Source organism: Molossus molossus, unplaced genomic scaffold (genome assembly GCF_014108415.1).
Source record: "Molossus molossus isolate mMolMol1 unplaced genomic scaffold, mMolMol1.p scaffold_m16_p_1, whole genome shotgun sequence".
Classification (NCBI taxonomy): Eukaryota; Metazoa; Chordata; class Mammalia; order Chiroptera; family Molossidae; genus Molossus; species Molossus molossus.
Window position 1 is genome coordinate 147,448,729 of NW_023425344.1, and position 20,019 is coordinate 147,468,747.

Here is a 20,019-nt window from a genome sequence, read left to right on the forward strand (position 1 = left end):
TTGAGAAACAAACTTGACCAGAAACCATTCTGCAGTAAGCACTTAACCAAATTGTAAGTAGGTTCTTGATCTCACTGGAATCCATGCTCTCAGAGGGTAGGTACCAAGTCTTTTCCCATTATGTCCTCAGTGCTAATGGTGGAAAATTGGCACCAGGTGTCAACCTCTATTCAGCAACCTCCGTTATTGAGTTCTGGCTAGAAGAATTCAGAGCCAAGACTCAAATTATAAGAGAAAGTTTACTTAGAAAGTCACAGAGGTAGAGGAAGTGAGCCTTAGAAGAAATGGGCTCAGGAAAAAAGTTACAGCAAAAGAAGGGTCCTAGGAGGAGAGAGGGAGGGGGGAGGAGGCTAAAGAGAGAGAGAGAGGCCTTGAGAGAAGAAAGAGGGAGCAGAGCTTTGGGCATGTCTGGGGCAGGGGGAGAGTCCTGGGGAAAGAAAGGAGTGAAGAAAGGTGCAACGCTGAGTCCTCCATTCTGAAGGCTTTTATCCAAGGGCTCAGGGTAGGATCTCAATAGAATATTTATCAGCTTTCCCGGTATGTCTTTTCGTGGTAATGGTCTCCACTGATTGTTCAGAACCAGGGGAGGGGTCATAAGTAAATGCAGCTTGTCCTGATGCCAACCATGGCATTACTCGGTCTGATTTTGCTGCTTTTCTGGGTCTGAAGCTAAAACAGCTGAGGCCTAGATGTCAGTCATCTCCAGGGGTTAATGCTTAAGGGAGTGGTTGTGTAGGGTTTGTAGTTTTGCCTGGTGGTAGGCCCCCAGGACTCTCCTCCTCGGTGACCCTCTGCACCTGGCCCATTGTTCCTGCTCTGCTCAAGGGCTAAGTGCCCACTACAGTGAAACCCACTCCACATCTACCAGGTTGCAGATCCTGGCATCAACTGTTTCCACAAGGTTAACCCAAAAGGAAGAATTGGTGGTCTTCTTTTTGCTACTAATGTGTTATAGCATTTGGATAACTTCATACACACCATTCTAAGTTATAGCTTCTGGATATATTCTGATTGACAGATACAAAATCAATAGGACAATAGTCAGAATGTGCCCAACATAGAAAATAATAAACTCCTACTCCAATTGTCTCGATTTTTTTCACGTTTCCCCTAAGAACCAATGCAAGCTATGAAATCCAGTGTTCCCACACTTCAGTGCAAACGCAATCTGATCGGGACGTCATTCAGCTTGTTATCTCCTCCCCTATATTCTAACCCAACCCCATCCCAGGACCTAGAACAGTTTCCAGGACACAATAAATGTTGTAAGTATTTGTCAGATGACTGGCATTTCTTTATAGCTAAATATGTGATGGGGAAAATATATATATTCTTAGATATTCTTATATTTTTGAAAACCTCAAGAGGCCAAAACATGAGAATTCAGATGAAGTCTACACTGAAAAACCTCAGTAAAGAAAACCAAACATCTTATCTGAAAGTAACTGTTTGAGTCTGTTACAAATGTATTTTTACTATTTGTATAGAATTTCCTTATAATTTTACTCCATAACATTTTTAATTGAGGAGAAGGCTGATAAATTCATCAATATTCAACTGCCCATTTGCTCAAAGAAGATACTGATATAGTTGTTTATTTGTTTCTCTAACAGGAATAACTGGTTCACTGCATGGAGAATTGAGTTCTTTTGATGGTATTTTAATTCCTAAGTATATATAAAAGGTGAGATTATCTGACATTTCATTGGCATTTTATTGACTTATTTGATTCTGTCTGGACATATTATCGGTATCAAGTTTTTCTTGCTACACTACAGATATTATTCATATCTACCCAGATAAGAAATTTGGCTAACCACAGTTCACTTTTTTATTCAAAGGTGATGTCTTTTAAACATTGGAATGAAAAATCCATATTTTTGTTTATTATTCAACATATCTTATAGTTGTTTCTGTTTTGAATTCTACATTACAAATAAATCAATTCTAATTTTCTCAAAACTAAAATTATTCAAGAAAAATGTCAGTGATAGCAAACACTGATCCAGCATGAAAACTGAAATAATTTAAAATTCATTACTTGATCTGTTTCCTGGCCCATTCAATATTAGAAATAAAATAACTCTTCATGCCCACCAAATCCTATGCCATTAAAATTAAGTTGCTTCATCATTTTTCTTACACGAAGACTCCTTTTTTCAAACACAGTTATGCAAGACAGGAATAGCTTCTCAGAAAATACAATTATGTGAAATAAACATTTAATAACTGTGTAATCCAAACTCTCTCAACTTTTAGTTAATATTACTTATTTGGTGAAACACAGTGAATTTTTTATATTAAGTGAAATAATCTAAAATTTTTAACATAGCTTAAGTTTCTTTTCTAGATGGTACTTTGAGCCCATCTGTTATCATTAGATTGGGTGGAGGAGTCTTTAAAATATGTTAAAAATAAAATATGTTAAATTTAGCATAATCTTTGGTTCTAAATTTTTCATTCTAATCACTTACAGATATGTTATCTAATGTGTATGTTCATGTATATATTAAATAGCTCTTTGACATATATAGAGGCATTGATTATAACCCAATTTCATTATTGGAGAAATTGGAAGGCTAATGAGTTGTAAAACTTAGTGTGAACTAAAAAAAATAAGATCTGGCTTTTCCAATTCCTAATCAAGTGCATCTCTTCTGATTATCAACTTTTAAAGACTCAGATTCTAAATGATTTATTTTAATACATCTTCAAAAGCAAAATTTGTCTCAGCTATTACAATAACCCAAAGTTCCAAGATGTTAGTAGTTTCTATTTGTTCACATCGATTCGGTTGCTGCCCAGATCAAGTTTAGAGCACTGTGCATTCAAAGTATTTAAAAACACACCTTGATGCTGCTGACCACAGAAAGGAGAAACTGCAGGTGTAGTGATAAGTGAAGGTGATGAAAACAGAATGGGAAGAGATTGAATGTGGGACCCAGAGAGAGAGAGATTCAGATAGAGTTATTTAATAGACAGCTAGACATATGTATATACTCTTATCATGCACCAGTAGACTATGAAGGCACTTGGGACACAAAAACAAATTTGAGTAGGGAGTAGGTGTTAGTATCTGTCAGGGTCCAATTAGGGTGCAGAAACTCCATTAGTTATTTTTAATAGAGAGAATTTAATATAGATAATTGTTAACTGTATATCAAATAGCTGGAAAGGTAGAGAACTCCAAGGTACCACAGAGGTAACTGTAGAAAGCCACTACAGCCCCCAGAATTGAGGAGATGAAGAGAAGGGGGTGGGATTATTAAAATCTAGAAGCTTGGAGGAGGGCCTGGTGTGCCAGTAACCCAGATGTCTGAAGAGGGGTCACTTCTTGCTTCATGCTGGTCCCCAAGGGTGCTGGACAAGGCTGATCCCGCCAGTGTTAGAGAACCCGCAAACTGGATTTGACTGTTTCTGTTGACTCAATTGTCACTGCCAGGGCAAAGGGAGACGAGGGTGAGCCTGATAAAATTAGGAAGCCTACGTAAACCTGGCAGAAGGGAGTCAAATCACTTCTCCCTCCATCAGCTGTGCATGTTCCCTGGCGCCCCCTGTTGGCAGAGGCCAACATGGAGACAGCTGACCAAGCAGAAATGAAGTTTAGAGAGTCAGCCTCAGCACCTCCGAGGAGCATAGAAAAATGAGAGGGTTGAAGCTGAAATGGTAGTTTAATAACTGAGACATAATGGTTTATTTCAACTGGGAGGAAGAGGAACATTTTAATAGGTGAAGTTGAATTGACATAAATACTAGCCTTTATTAAATAACTACATAGTGTCAAGCATGTTATTAAGCCCTTTAAATCCATTAGTTCATTTAACTTAATCCTCACAACAACCATTTGAAATAGATATTATTATTCCAGGATTACAGATTAGTAAACCGAGGTACAGGAATGTTAAGTAAATTGACCAAAGCTATATAGTTAGTAATTTCACTAGTCTGGACATTCATTTTTCTTTTATAACTTCAAGTAGTAATTTTCAAACTTTACTCTGTGGACCGTCAAGCTCCAAGAGGTTACCTGAGGGGACACAGTGGGGATGACAGTCAGATGCTACTCTGCTTTTACCAGTTTTATAAATGAAGGGGACACAGAGGGAATGTGAGAGGCCAAGTAAGATTTCACTGGGAAAATAAGTTTGGTGCTGAAAACCTATTCCTTTAAAAGCAGAGTAGTATATCTTTCCCTACAGCGTTGCTCCTGAACAATTCCTGACTACATAGTTTACCATCTCTTTTCTCCTATTCTAGTTTGACTCACAGATTAAAGGCAACAATTGTTTTCTGAATATCCTACTGGTACCGTCTAATTGCTTCTTTCCTAAATTGATGACTTCTACTAAGAAAAGATGCGTTTGATTTGTCCCAGAGTTTGACCAACTCAATAGCTCTCTGCTGGCCTTCTGCATTTGATCTCCCTAGACAAGACTGAGGCCCAGAAGAAACTTTTTTCCCAGCCATCTCCAAAATCATCTGCTCATTACCTCTCCCGGTTGACATTTGACTTCTCCATTTTAGAACTCAGCCTCCTTTTAAGTCTCTGTGGCTTCTTAAAGAAGAGGAATTATTTTGTTTCCCTAGGCAATCTAAAATCATAATACCTACGTAACAACTTTAAAATGAAGCCTCACAAAGAAGTCTACTAAAACCCTACTCAGTCTGCTCTTTCCCCCAAATCCCAGAGTCAGATTGAAGCACAAAGGAGCCATGCACAAGGTGGTGTGTCTTCATATCACAGGAGAACTTTGTGTCAAAACAAATCCAGGCATGAAATGAAGAGCAGTTGTCCTTGACCTAGAATTTATAAATCTCTTCACTTATAAAAATTAATTTCATTTTAACTGAGTCTAGTGTTTTAGTTATTATGTGAAATCTATATATGTTTACCCTTTGGGAATGAGGTGGCATATGTAGATTATAAAATTTGGACCATACTGGTAACTAGTTATTAATATGTAATATGCACACGAAGAAAACAAGTATATCAAAGAGCCATAATATGACACAGAGTAAGTGTGCGAATTAATCTTAAACCATGTGGAGCCATTAAGAATGAAAATGAACATGCCATGGAGGACTCAGAGCAGTTAAAAACATTTATGGCTTTTTAATCTGTACAAAGCAAACTATAACATTTTATCTTCATGAAGAAACTAGTCTTCATAATATTTAAATGCTCACATAAGAATTAGAATACTTTATGTGAAAGAAAAGTAATTCCTTAGAGTGACTGTGTGTGGTATTTCCAAAATACTTTTCTGATCACTCATTTAAGCTAGAGAAAACTTCTTTACATGGAGAGATATCTGGATCCTCAATTGACAATGCCCAGAGATACTTGGTTTTAAGCCCAATATCACACAAAAAGGTAAAGTGAGAGAAAGGCATGTAGGTCTTCTGACTTTATTTATTTTTATTTTTATTTTTTATCCTCACCCGAGGACATTTTTCCATTTTTTGTTCAGACAGAGTGGGAGGGAGAGAGAGGAAGAGAGAGCAAGAGAGAAAAACATCGACGTGAAAGGGACATATCAAGTGGCTGCCGCCCGCACAACCAACCAGGGCTGGGGACAAACTGCAACCGAGGTACACGCCCTTACCAGGAACCGAACCCGGGTCTCTCTGGACCACAGGCCGACGCTCTAACCGCTGAGCCAAACCGGGCAGGGTTCTTCTGACTTTATTACATTACACGCAGCATCCAGCAAGGTAGTGGACACAGCCATGTGCTGTCACCTGCACACCAGTGTCAATACACAGGCATGTGTACACACACGCTCTCCTTATAGGTTACATCTAAAATAACCAGGAAAAAGTAAAATCACTCCAAAAATGACATTTGGCACAGCTTTATTATATGAAACTATAAATTCACTTAACTAAACTCAATTTTATTATACAGTTGCCCCTTGAACAACTTGGACCTGAGGGGTTCTGAACTCTGTGCATTCAAAAATCCATGTATAATCTTTGACTCCCCCAAAACATAACAAAGAGCCTCCTGTTGACCAGAAGCTTTACCACTAACATAAACAGTCAATTAACAAATGTTTTGTATGTCATATGTAGTATACACTGTGTTCTTACAATAAAGAAAGCTGGGGGAGTGATATTATTTTTAAAATCATAAGGAAGAGAAAATACATTTACAGCGTTTATTGAAAAAAAATCACATATAAGTGGACGCACACAGTTCAAAACTGTGTTGTTGAAGGGTCAACTGTATGTGCATTTATCGCATTCTGCCAGTTACTATTGTATTTTTATACATTTCAATTTCCTGATTAGACCACAAACTCTTTGAGAGAGCAGACAATACCTTATATTAAATGAATTATCCTCAGAGAATTTAACAGAATGCCTTACACATAGGATTTATTCAATACATGGCATATGTTCCTTTCTCTTTCTAATACCCTTGCGTTATTTAATTCTCCTTAAGTTGACTTGTTATCTAAAACCCAGAGCCTTAAGTAATCATACACCTAAACATTAAATTAGTTACTCTTATAGTTTTATTTGCATTCCATAAGTCTAAGACTTATCGCCTCACCCAAAGTATAAGCTCCCAGAGAGTGCAAACTATTTTTTATACTCCTTGCACATACATACCACACACATAATATAGTAATATATTGAATATGTAATTTTGCATTAAATATATTACATGATTATAATATATTACTTAAATATAGCAATATATTGAATATGTCAACTTTAAATACTTGCTCATTAATTATAATTCCATGTTGACATATTTCCTTTCTATTCAAAACTATTATTGTTTATAATTATGATTGAATGCATGGTCTACATACAAATACATATGTTGTTTTTACAGTGTTTCCTTGGTATTTGCAAACACCAGAAATTAACCTCCTCTCTCAGTTTTACAATTTTTTGGATGACAGATTGTGTTATGTGCAGTTCCTTATATTAGTACTGCAACTAGTTCATGCTAAAATGCAAACTGAAAAAAAAAACAAAGCAGCTCTTGGGTGAATAGATACACTGCCCAGAAGGACAGAGAGATCCCCTCCCCACTGGGAAAAGTCTGTGTAACCATATCAGAAAGAGTTCAACTACGTGAATCCATTGGTGGTAGGAAAGGAAAGGACTAGCTTTGTGATGTTCCACATTTTCTGCTTAAAGTGTCTTCCAGCCTGTTACCATCACCCTTCTCTTGAAATTACCTCTCTGAGCTATTTGGGATGGACCCCTGACAGGTCTATTTATATTATTTAACTCCAGCCTGACCAGGATTAGGCCTTTACTTATTTACTTGAGGGTCCTCATAGTCATACCTTCCTAGTCCTATTAACAAGAGTCATTCTCATTACTTCACCCTTAGATCAAGCAACAATTGCCTAGCAGTACTCTTTAGTTTATCTCATTTATTTTCAATTTGTCATCCCTAATGCTACCAGTTCCAAAGTCATGGGTTTCTGCGTCACTCTTTTTCTCAAAAATCAATATGGCTCTCAGACGCCAAAACAGATCTCATTTACCCATTTAGCCTAATTCCCTACTATGTTCAGTCATCCATTCAACACTATGTATCCATCACTGCAAGGTCAGGAATTTGATAAGCACTAGGACTGCAGTGAGGAATACAGACAAGTAAACAGGATGCAGTATTGTGGTGATAAGTGGCATAATAGAGATATGTATATGGTACTAAAAAAGTGTGCAAAAGGAATACAAAATCCGGTCTAGTTAGGTTCACCAGAAAAGTTTTCCTGGAAGAAATGATACCGAAAAATGAAATCTAAAGAGCAAGCAGTTATTAGGTACCAATGAGTAAGAAAGTAGTCTTGGAAGTGTAAGGGGTAGGAATATGGAGAAAGGGAAGTATTACAGGCAGAAAGAAATATGTGCATGGGCCAGTAAGCAGGTGGTGACAGTGGGTATGAAAAAACGTGGATGAAGGTAGGTGGAATCAATGGGACTCGGTAACAGATTGAATGTGGGAGGTGAGAGAGAGGGAGGAACCAAAAATGACTACCAGAGCTCTAGCATGAGCAATTGCATGCCCAGGAGTGTCGTATAATGAGATGGATATGTGTCTGATGAGAGACCATAAAGTCTAAAAAGATGTTCAATGTGACATCTTGGGTACAGGTAAGAATATTTAAAAACTTGAGCTCTTGCAAAGGATGCATCAATATATTTATAGAAGGATATGCACCAAATAGTTAATATTTCCTATATCAATATGATCTTTTCACTTTTCTACATCTTCTAAATATTTTGGTATAAATACATATTACTTCATTACATGAAAAATATAGCACTATTTTCAACAAAGTATTATTTAAAATATATATATATTGTTAATAAGGCTTATATGAGATAGCAGGATGAGGCAAGACTGCAGCAAACTATAACAATTTCTACATTTTCCTGGGACTAAAATAATCTATTTCTTCTTTTAAAAAATAAAAGAATCGTATGTTTGTAAAAATGCAAATGAGGTAGCACCATCTGGTATTCAGAACTCATCTGGTAAAGTGTGGCAAAGTAATATTTCAAGGCTCACAATATCTACTCATATGTTCTCTATGGTGCTAACTTCCTCCACACTGAAGAAAGCGATAAGCAAGGCTGATGCTCATGGCCCAACATAGCTCAACAGTAGTGCTGAAAAGTTAAAGCAAAATTATTTTTCATAAAGATCATAAACTTAATTATTTGAATTTGTTCACTTCCACCCCGGGCTTTCTGGCTCATATCAGTCAAGTTATTTTACCAGTAGAGGCATGAATGTATTTGTTTATTTATTCATTATTTTTTGCCTTTATCTCAAAGGCCTTGAGGACATTATTCTACTGCAGGAAGTGTTTTGGACTTCACAGAAGAGAGAAAAAAACCGGTGTTCTGTTAATCCACTAACTTCAGGAGGTTTGTCTTTTATGAGCTGATAGTTAACTAATGGTTTCTATAAGTCTTTATAAATCCAACAGCAAACATTTTTCCCTAACTAAATTGTAGTTAGGATGGTAGCCATACCTTACTCAACTGCGTTACTAAAAAAAATGCCCTATTGATGTGCAGGAGGCAGCCAATCAATGTTATGCTCTCACATCAATGTTTCTCTCTCCCCCTCCCTTTCTTCCTCTCTAAAACTCAATTTTAAAAAATATTTTTAAAAATTGCCATACACAACATGTAATAATACTCTAAAACTATTTACTAATGATGATAAGGGCATCATGTTAATGATAGCTGACTAGAGTAGGAGTAGGTCAAAATTTTATTTTAGCTAATAGCTTCAACCTTTACTCATCTTAAAACATGAGAACTTTTAACACCTAAGGGAAAATTGACTAATTACATGTACCTTTCTTTGTCTGAATGATTTATGGTAAAGGTGCTGCCAAAAATTAAAATGATACAAAAAGAAACAAAGACAAGCAAATATACAGGTAGAACCAATAACTCATGGACAAGGACTATGTAATCATGTATTTAAAGTTTTTTTTCTCCCTTTTATGAAATGTAAGACTGTGGAATTATTACTTGGAGGTCAAGTCAACTTCAACGTTCATGGATTTTACTTTCTATAAACTTGCTGTTGCAATCATGATCAGGTTATCACCAAATGTTTTTCAGAAAAGAAAAAAAAAACAACTTAAAAATGGGGTCATATTTTCTCTAGACATTCATTACCAGCAAATTTCCTATTACTCTAATGACTGTTCACTGGAAAAAAAATTTAATGTGCTTTCATATTTTCCAGTTTAGAATCAGGCTTTAATGTGCATGCATTTTTAACTTTGGGTGTGTGTGTGTGTGTGTGTGTGTGTGCGCGCGCGCGCTTTAGGGAAGCTGCTTTTAGGAGAGACATGTAATGAATGTTTTTAATCATATTAAAATGGTGTGCTCAGAGTCTGTGGTTTAATTCAACTTTTCGATGGCACAAAATAGAATAGACTAAGTACATTTATAAGCAAGGGCTCCTCCTTTCTCAAAATGGCTACCTATTGTTTAAATATATATGAAAGATAAAACTCAATTAGGGCAATAGAAACAAATAAGCCATCTTGGTTAATTTTCACAATCTTTTTTTATTCCACATAGATCTATGTGGATCACTGTCATGCTTCTGAGAACTCCTGCCCCGCCCCCTCCAACCTGTTTCTGTCCTCCAAATACATCTCACCCTATCCCACAAATACATTTCCTTCCCCTTTTCCCTAGTTTTGTCCTTATGTGCCCTTCAAGTTTTCAATAAATTCTTAATGTCTGCGATGAAAATGTCACTGCTGAGATTTAAGTCCCATTGTCTTATTCAAAGTAAACAACCTGCTTTCAATAAGTTTGTCTTCATATTTAAGCTGAACAGAAATCAAAGAATAACTTCCATCACATTTTTTCTTTTGTTTGAACCATATTCTCAGAGATTCCATCTAAATATCTCCCTGAGGATGATCCAGTCACCTCACCATCTCCACATCTCACTGCTTTCTCAAGTACTGCAAATAAACCTCAATGATATTCTAATAGTGCCTTTCTCTTCTATATCTAGAAAATAGCAAGTATAAAGAGAAGACAGAGTTGAAGACTATAAAAAGGAAAGTGATAAGGGCTTCTACACACCAGAAAGAATGGATCTATACATGTTGACTGGTTCTTGAGAAAAGGGGAGTGGATACAGAAGAGTGGATCATCTAAGAGAGGGTTTTTCCCCCACATACACCTATCACCACCATAACATAGCTCTACAACTTCGCAGCTGAGACCCATAACCACAATGAAAGTTCCAGAAAATGAAATACTTAATCAGTATCACGTTCTACCATTAAACATGTTTCAGAATATACATGAGAAACCATATTATATCATGCATCTAAGTTTTTAATTTACTTTTCTTTCTAATGACAGAAATTTTAATACAGGAATCAACATGTGAACATTACATTTAGATGTTAAAATTTAGGTTACAAATATAAATATCAAATAATATAATGCTTCTGGTTTAATGGGAAACATAACTGTTGTGATAATCATGCTAAACACCTTGGTTAAGTAGAGAGAGAAATGGGCAGGGGTGTCAAAGAAGTATGCAAAGATTTAACAGTTCGCATTATCCTTAGCCCCCTGAGAACTATACATGGGGAATATGTGACAAACGTTCTGTAATATGGTGGCTTTGGTCCATCAGTGATCATTCTGTTCATGTGTTTTGAGCACTGAAAACTAGATTTAAAGTCTGCTCAACAAGATAACAATACTATGAATCTCTTATTATGTTAAATGAAATAAGCCACTCAGAGAAAGACAAATACCATATGATCTCACTTATATGAAATCTAATGAAAAAAATAATTTAACAAAACAGAAACAGAAGTACAGATACACAGAACAAACTGACAGCTGTTGGAGGAGAGGGGGCTCGAGGGTCTGGGTGAAAATACAGAGGCAGACAACAGTATGGCAACAGCCAAAAGGAAAGTGAGGTAGGGGGAGGCAGAAGTGACCAAAAGGGGGATAAATAGAGATGGAAAGGGACTTAACTCTGAGTGATGAGAGCATAATGCAGTGTGTAGATGATGTTTTATTGAGTTGTACACTAGAAACTTGTATGGTTTTACTAACCAATGGCACCCCAATAAAATTAATTTCAATAATAAAATAAAATAAAACCTACCTAGCAGCTAAATATGTACATATATATTTTTTCAATTTGGAAAGTTCAAGATAAAACATACTTGTTTTTATAATTACTTTTAGATTCAATTGAGACTACACTACTGTACATAATAAGTCATGCTGTGCACAGTTAATTCTAGTTACCATATTTTATATTTTTTGGTCATCAACTGCATAAATGTTATGCCCCAAAGGAAATCTAAAGACTAATAAACAAAACTTAAGGAAGAATAGGCTTTTATTGATATCTCATTTTCAAATTACTGATACAAACTTACCAAAATAAATAATTATATACTTTGTCCAGCATCAAATAATCTGCAGAAAGTTTCCAAGATAGCCCCATTTCTTGTTCAATTTCCAAAAAACAAATAAAGGCTTTTTAACTGAAATCAGTTACATTCCTAGCTCTCTAAAGTAAACATTAAAAACAAATTACAGATATTCCAAAAGGGCATAGGAGTGAATGGAAGCTACACAGACCATCTCCCAGAACCAAACTGAAATCACAAATAAAATAAAGACAAATCATCAGGAAAAACCAACAAAAAGCAGCTGGAGAGGACTCATATAGCCACGGTCAGAAAGGGGACACTAAATCAAGCCTGGTAGGAACTGTGAAGGAGCGAAAGGGCAGGCTGGGAGCCCACAGAGAGCAGCTGTACCAAGCTGGCTCCACAGTACAGAGGGCGAGGACAGAGCACTAAACTAGCTAGAGCCACTCACCTTGGGCTCTGGCAGAGGGAGGGCAGACTGGATTGGAACTGTGTGGAGAGCCTTGAGAGCTGAGAGAATTGGGAGGGCAACTTGACTTTTGTGCTAAATCATTCCCTCATAGCACAGTAGCCATATTACTCAAAGAGCCCCTTCCCAGAGCCCCAGGAAGAAGCAACAGCCCTCCCTCAGAATTTAACACCACCTGACAAGGCCAAAGAAAAGCAAATTGAGGCTCATTAACAGCCAGCATGGACCTGCCCCACCCTCCGGAAATCCTCTTACCCTGAACACCTGAGGGATTTTTTTCTTTCAGTTGAGGGCTACAACCCAAGGCTCATCAAGTAACTGAAGCTAATAACCTCCAAGCAAAAAGCTAGAGGATGACTGAACATTTCCTGGGCTTGCAGACCTTCCCAGAAAAGTAAGACATGACAGTAGTGAGTCCTTCCACATTCATCCCAACCCAGTAGAAGGAGCCACAATCAGGGGAACACCAACATCCTAGGGGACATTTGGCAAGCTCCAAAATCCACTGAGATAGACAAAATGGTGAGACAAAGAAATTCAAAATGAAAGAATAATGCCCTGGCCGGTTTGGCTCAGCGGTTAGAGCGTCGGCCTGCGGTCCGGAGAGACCCGGGTTCGGTTCCCGCTAAGGGCATGTACCTCGGTTGCAGTTTGTCCCCGGCCCTGGTTGGTCGTGCGGGTGGCAGCCACTCGATGTGTCCCTTCACATCGATGTTTCTCTCTCTCTCTCTTCCTCTCTCTCCCTCTCGCTCTATCTGTACAAAATATGGAAACCCTTCACATCGATGTTTCTCTCTCTCTCTCTTCCTCTCTCTCCCTCTCGCTCTATCTGTACAAAATATGGAAAAATATCCTCAGGTGAGGATAAAAAAATAAATAAAAAAATAAAAAAAAAAAAAAAAAATGAAAGAATAAGATAATTCAACAGAAGATAAAATAAATGAAAGGGAAGTGGGCAAGATATCAGAGGGAGAGTTCAGAGTAATAATCATGATGAAGCTCAACGACATGAGTAAAGATATAGAAGCATTGATAACCAACCAATTGAAAAAGAATGACATAGCAGAAATAAAAAACACATTGCAAGGAATAACCAGTAGAGTGAAGAAGGCCAAGGATCAGATCAGTGATTTAGAGACAGGGTAGAAAACAATTGCCCAATCAAAGAACCAAAAAAAAAAAAAAAACAATTAAAAAACGGGAAGACAGGAGAAGAAAAACTGGTGGCGGAGTTAATGGATCTACACAGACCATCTCCCAGGACCAAACTGGATTCACAATGAAAATAAAGGCAAATCTTCAGTAAGGGGCAACCGAAAGACACCTTGGAGGACCACATAACCAGGAACACCGATTCAATCCGGGTAGGCTTGCGAGGACGCGAGAGGGGCCGGGAGCCCATGGTCCGCAGCAGCCTGGGCGGGGACCGGGGAACTCGGAGGCAGGAAGTTGCTGCTACCGCCTCTGCTGAGACCCCGCCTGAGTCCTGTGAACTTTGCTGCTTGCTAAGCCCTTGGCTGGTGCCGCACGGGCTGGGACGGACTGGCTCCGACCAGGGAACTCGGCGGGACGCTGCTAACCAGGTTGACTCCTGAGAACTCTGCGTGCTAAGCCCTCGGCTGGTGCCGCACACACTCGCAGGGACCATGGGACTCTGCTGGAAGGTGCTGCCACCCCGGCAGTGTCCCGCTACCACAGCTCAGTCCTGGGGCTTCTGCTGAGTGCAAAACCCTCTGCTGGTGCCACAGCCCTGGCCGCCCTTGGCTGGAAGCAGCACTCTCCGGTTAAAAGTCCCAGGCGGCTCCAAAATGCAGAGTCTAGACAGAGGCTAAATTGGCAGCAGCCACTCACCTTGGGCTTCACCAGAGGAAGGGCAGACTGGACTGGAACTGTGTGGGGACACTCGGGTTTTGGAGGGTGCTAAGAGATTTCGCCGAGTGCAGCCACGCAGGACTGTGGTCATTTTGCTCCTTCCCAGGGCCCTGGGGAGAGGCGAGGAGGAGCCGCCGCCCCCCCCCCCGCCCCCCCCCCCCCCCCCCCCCCGCCTTCAGAGATTCAATCCCACCGGGTAGCCATTGAAATGCTAATTGAGGCCCATTAACAACCAGCAACTGCCCCAACCTGGGGAAATCCTCTTACACTTACCACCTGAGGGAGTTTATCAGGCAACTAACAAACTAAGGGTCTTCAGGTGACCTCTACAAACAACCTCCAGGCAAAAAAAAAAAAAAAAACTAGAGGATAACTACCATTCCCTGGGCTAACAACACTAACCAGAAAAGCTAAGACTTGAAGGTGGTCTTTAAAGTGCGTCCTGCCTGACTCACCCAAACCCAGGAGACGGAACCACACACAGCAGAACACCAACACCCACAGGGAAAATTTGACAGACTCCAAAGCCCACTGTGATAGCCAAAATGGTGAAAAACATTTTAAAAAGCCAAATGAAAGAACATGAGACCTCTACGGAAGATGAGATAAACGAGGTGCAGTTAAGCAAGTTAACAGAACTAGAATTTAGAGCCATGATGGTGAGGAAGCTCAACAGCATGTGTAAGGACATAAGCACCATGAGTAAAGACATAAAAATGTTGAAAATCAACCAGTTGGAAATTAAAAACCAACAGGAAGAAATGAAGAATGACATATCAGAAATGAAAAACACATTGGAAGGTCTAAAAAGCAGAGTAGGGGAAGCTGAGGACCGGATGAGTGAATTAGAAGACAGGCTAGAAGAAATCAACCAATCAGAAAACCAAAAGGAAAAATCGATTAAAAAACAGGAAGACAGCTTAAGAGAACTGTAGGACAACTGGAAACGAAATAATATTCGCATCATAGGAGTCCCTGAAGAAGAAGAAAATAAGCAAGGGTTAGAGAATATATTCAAAGAAACAGTGACAGAAAACTTTCCTAATTTGGTGAAGTAAGGAGGCATTCAAGTTCAAGAAGCACAGAGAGCCCCAAGTAAGAAGAATCCAAGCAGGCCAACTCCAAGACACATAGTAAACAAACTGCCAAAAATTAAAGACAAAGAGAGAATCCTAAAAGCAGCAAGAGATAAGCAACAGGTTACCTACAAAGGAAACCCCATTAGGCTCTCAGCTGACTTCTCACAAGAAACACTACAGGCTAGAAGGGAATGGCATGAAGTAATCAAGGTCATGGAGAACAAAGATCTGAATCCAAGACTACTCTACCCATCAAGGCTATCATTCAAAATAGAAGGTCAAATAAAGAGCTTCGCAGACAAAAAAAAAGGCTAACAAAATACATCAGAACCAAACCAGCACTGCAAGAAATGTTAAAAGGACTACTGTAGAGGACTTTGGTCAAGATGGCGGTGTAGATATATGGTATCACGTTCTCCCACAACCACATCAAAGTTACAACTAAACTACAGAACAACCATCATTCAAAACCACCTGAAATCAAGCTGAATGGAAGTCGTACAACTACGGAATTAAAAAAAAAAAGCAGCTACATCCAGATGGGTAGGACAGGAGGCGCGAGGTGGGGCGGCAGAGCGGCGGCAAGACGAGCTGGTCCCACACCCACGTGTGATGGATAAAAATCAGGAGGCTCTCGCGGCTTGGAAAGTCCCTCCTGAGGACTGAGGGGTCCCTGTCCCACACCAGGTGCCGTGTTCAGGGTTCCAGTGCCAGGAAGAGAAGTCACCATAACTTCTGGCTGGAAAAAACAGCGGAAACTGAGGCTTAGGGAAGCTGAAGCGGCTGGAGCCCCACACAGCTCCCTAAAGGGCCGGCGCATGAACTTATCGGACTCTCTCCCTCTAAGTTCAGATGGCAGGCAGCTCGAGGGATGCCAGAGACATACAGGGAAGAACTGAGCTGTTTGGCACTGGAGCGAGTGCTGGACAGGGGGCTTCCTCGGGGACAAACGTGCTGTCAGAGGCCTTTGTTCCTTTGGTGAGCCCTTCCCGGGGGCGGCAGACAGAAGCCATATCTGGGATTCCAGCAACCTGGCTCACACTGGTAGCCCCGCCCTGCTGACTCCCTGAGGCCCCGCCCCAACCCACACAACTTTCAAGCCCACCCAAGCTGTTGCCACTTGCTTAACCATAGGATTGGCCTGTCTTGGATCCTGCTTCAGGTTTTTCCTAAATTCTTTCAAACAAGCAGCATCTGGTCTCAGCGAGCCCCATACCTCTCATTAAGTAATACACTGAAACAAACCCAGGGAGGCAGCCAAAATGAGGATACAAAGAAACAGGTTCCAAATGAAAGAACAGAACAAAACCCCAATAAAAGAACTAAGCAAAATGGAGATAAGCAACCTAACAGATACTGAGTTCAAAGTACTACTTATAAGGATGCTCAATGAACTTAGTGAGAACCTCAGTGAATTTAGGGAGGGCCTCAAGAGCATAAAAAAGGACCAGTTAGAAATCATGGATACACAGTTACAATTGAAGGAGGCGTTAAATGAAATAAAGAATAATTTACACAGCTTCAATAATAGAGTATGTAAATCCAAGGAGCAAACCATCGATTTGGAATATAAGGAAGCAAAAAATACCCAATCAGAACAGCAAAAAGAAAAAAGAATCCAAAAAAATGAGGAGAGTGTAAGGAGCCTCTGGGACAACTTCAAGCGTGCCAACATTCGCATCTTGGGGGTACCCGAAGGAGAAGAGAGAGAACAAGAAATCGAAAACCGGTTTGAAACAATAATGGCAGAAAACTTTCCTAACTTGGTGAAGGAAACAGACATACAAGTCCAGGAAGCACAGAGAGTCCCAAACAAGGTGAACCCCAAGAGGCACACACCAAGACACATCATCATCAAAATGCAAAAGGTTCGAGACAAAGACAGAATATTAAAAGCAGCAAGAGAAAGGCAGCTAGTTACCTACAAGGGAGTACCCATTAAGCTGTCAGCTGATTTCTCAAAAGAAACTTTGCAGGCCAGAAGGGAATGGCAAGAAATATTCATAGTGATGAAAACCAAGAACCTACAACCAAGATTACTCTATCCTGCAAAGCTGTCATTTAGAATTGATGGACATATAAAAACTTTCCAAGACAAGAAAAAGTTAAAGGAGTTCATCACTACCAAACCGTTATTATATGAAATGATGAAGGGTCTTTTTGAAGAAAAAGATAAAATGTATGAACAAACAAAATGGCAATGAATACATATCTATCAACAATGGAATCTACAAACAAAATGAACAGGAAGAACAGAAACATTCTCATAGATACAGAGAACATTTTGTCGGTTGCCAGTTGGGAAGGGGGTTGGGGGAATGGGTGAAAAAGGTGAAGGGATTAAGAAGCACAAATTCATTGCTAGACTGACAAACCTCAAAGGGAAAGGGGTTGGGTGGGTGGGAAGAAATAAACCAAAGAACTTATATGCATAACCAATGGACACAGACAGTCGTGTGGGAAAAGGTGGGAGGGGGGCAGGAGTGGGAAGGAGGGGGTCAATGGGGGGAAAATGTGGAACATCTGTAATACATTTTACATCCAACAATAAAGATTTGGAAATAAATAAATAAATAAATAAAAGGACTGCTGTAATTACCAGGAGAAATGGGAAGAAAAATAGAACCACACTAATCAAAAATGGCAATAAATAAGTACATATCAATAATCATCTTAAATGTAAATGGATTGAATGATCCCATAAAAAGACACAGAGTAGCTGATTGGATAAGAAAGCGTGACTCGCCCTGGCCGGTTTGGCTCAGCGGTTAGAGCGTCGGTCTGCGGTCCGGAGAGACCCGGGTTCGGTTCCCGCTAAGGGCACGTACTTTGGTTGCAGTTTGTCCCCGGCCCTGGTTGGTCGTGCGGGTGGCAGCCATTCGATGTGTCCCTTCACGTCGATGTTTCTCACTCTCTCTCCCTTCCTCTCTCTCCCTCCCACTCTATCTGTACAAAAAATGGAAGAATATCCTCGGGTGAGGATAAAAAAAAAAGAAAAAGAAAAAAAGAAAGCATGAGTCATCTATATGTAGTTAAAAAGAGACCCACCTCACAACAAAAGACTCACATAGGTTGAAAGTGAAGGGATGGAAAAATATCTTCCAAGAAAACGCAAAAGAAAAAAAATCTGGGGTAGCAATACTCGTATCTGATAAAATAGATTTCAGAATGAAGGCCCTAATTAGAGACAAAGAAGGCCACTACATAATATTGAAAGGATCTATCCAACAGGAAGATATAACCTTGATAAACATATATGCACCCCATATAGGAGCACCAAAATATATTAAAAAACTTGTGGAGGACTTCAAAGGACAAATCAATAGCAATATAATCATAGCAGGGGACTTCAACACCCCGCTGTCATTGCTGTATAGATCCTCTAGACAAAAAATTAGCAAGTAAACAGACTCTAAATGAAGCACTAGACCAAAAGGATTTAGATATCTACAGAGAACTACATCCCAAAACAATAGAATTCATGTTCTTCTCAAGTGCAAATGAGACATTCTCAAAGATAGACCACATCATGGGGCACAAACAAAGTCTCTACAAGTTCAAGAAGATTGACATTATATCAAGCATCTTCTCAGACCACAATGGCATGAAACTAGAAATCAATTACAAGAAGAACATACAAAGACATTTAAACACATGGAAGCGAAATAGCATGTTATTAAACAATGAATGGGTCACTGAAGAGATCAAGGAAGAAATCAAAAACTTCCTGGAAGCCAATGAAAATGAAGACACAGCAACACAAAATCTATGGGATGCAGCAAAAGCAGTTCTGAGAGGGAAGTTCATAGCACTACAGGCCTACCTCAAAAAAGAAGAAAAATCTCTAATAGACTATCTAACCTCACAACTTAAAGAACTAGAGAGAAAACAAAAAGAAAACCCCAGAGCAAGTAGAAGGAAGGAAATATTAAAGATCAGAGCAGAAACAAATTACATAGAGACCAAAAAAAAAAAAATTCAAATAATCAATGAAACAAAGAGCTGGTTTTTCGAAAAGATAAACAAGATTGATAGACCCTTAGCTAGACTCACCAGGAAACAGAGAGAACCCAAATACACAAAATCAGAAATGAAAGAGGAGAGATAACTGACACCACAGAAATACAAAAGATCGTTAACAACTACTATGAACAACTATAGGGCAAAAATTCGACAATCTAGGTGAAATGGACAAATTTCTAGAAAGACATAGACTCCCAAAACTAGATTGGGAAGAGATAGAAAACTTGAACAGACCAATAACAACAGAAAAAAATTGAAGATGTAATCAAGACTCTTCCAGAAAATAAAAGCTCAGACCCAGATGGCTTCAAGGGGGAGTTGTACTGAACACTGAAAGAAGAACTAATACCCATTCTTCTCAAATTATTTCAAAAAATTCAAGAAGAAGGAAGACTTCCAAACTCGTTTTATAAAGCCAGCATAATTCTAATTCCAAAACCAGAAAAAGACACTACAAAGAAAGAAAACTACAGGCCAATATCCCTGATGAACATAGATGCCAAAATCCTGAACAAAATACTAGCAAATCGGATCCAGCAATACACACAAAAAATTATCCACTGTGACAAAGTGGGATTCATCCCAGGGATGCAAGGCTGGTACAATATTCGCAAATCCATAAATGTGATACACCACACAAATA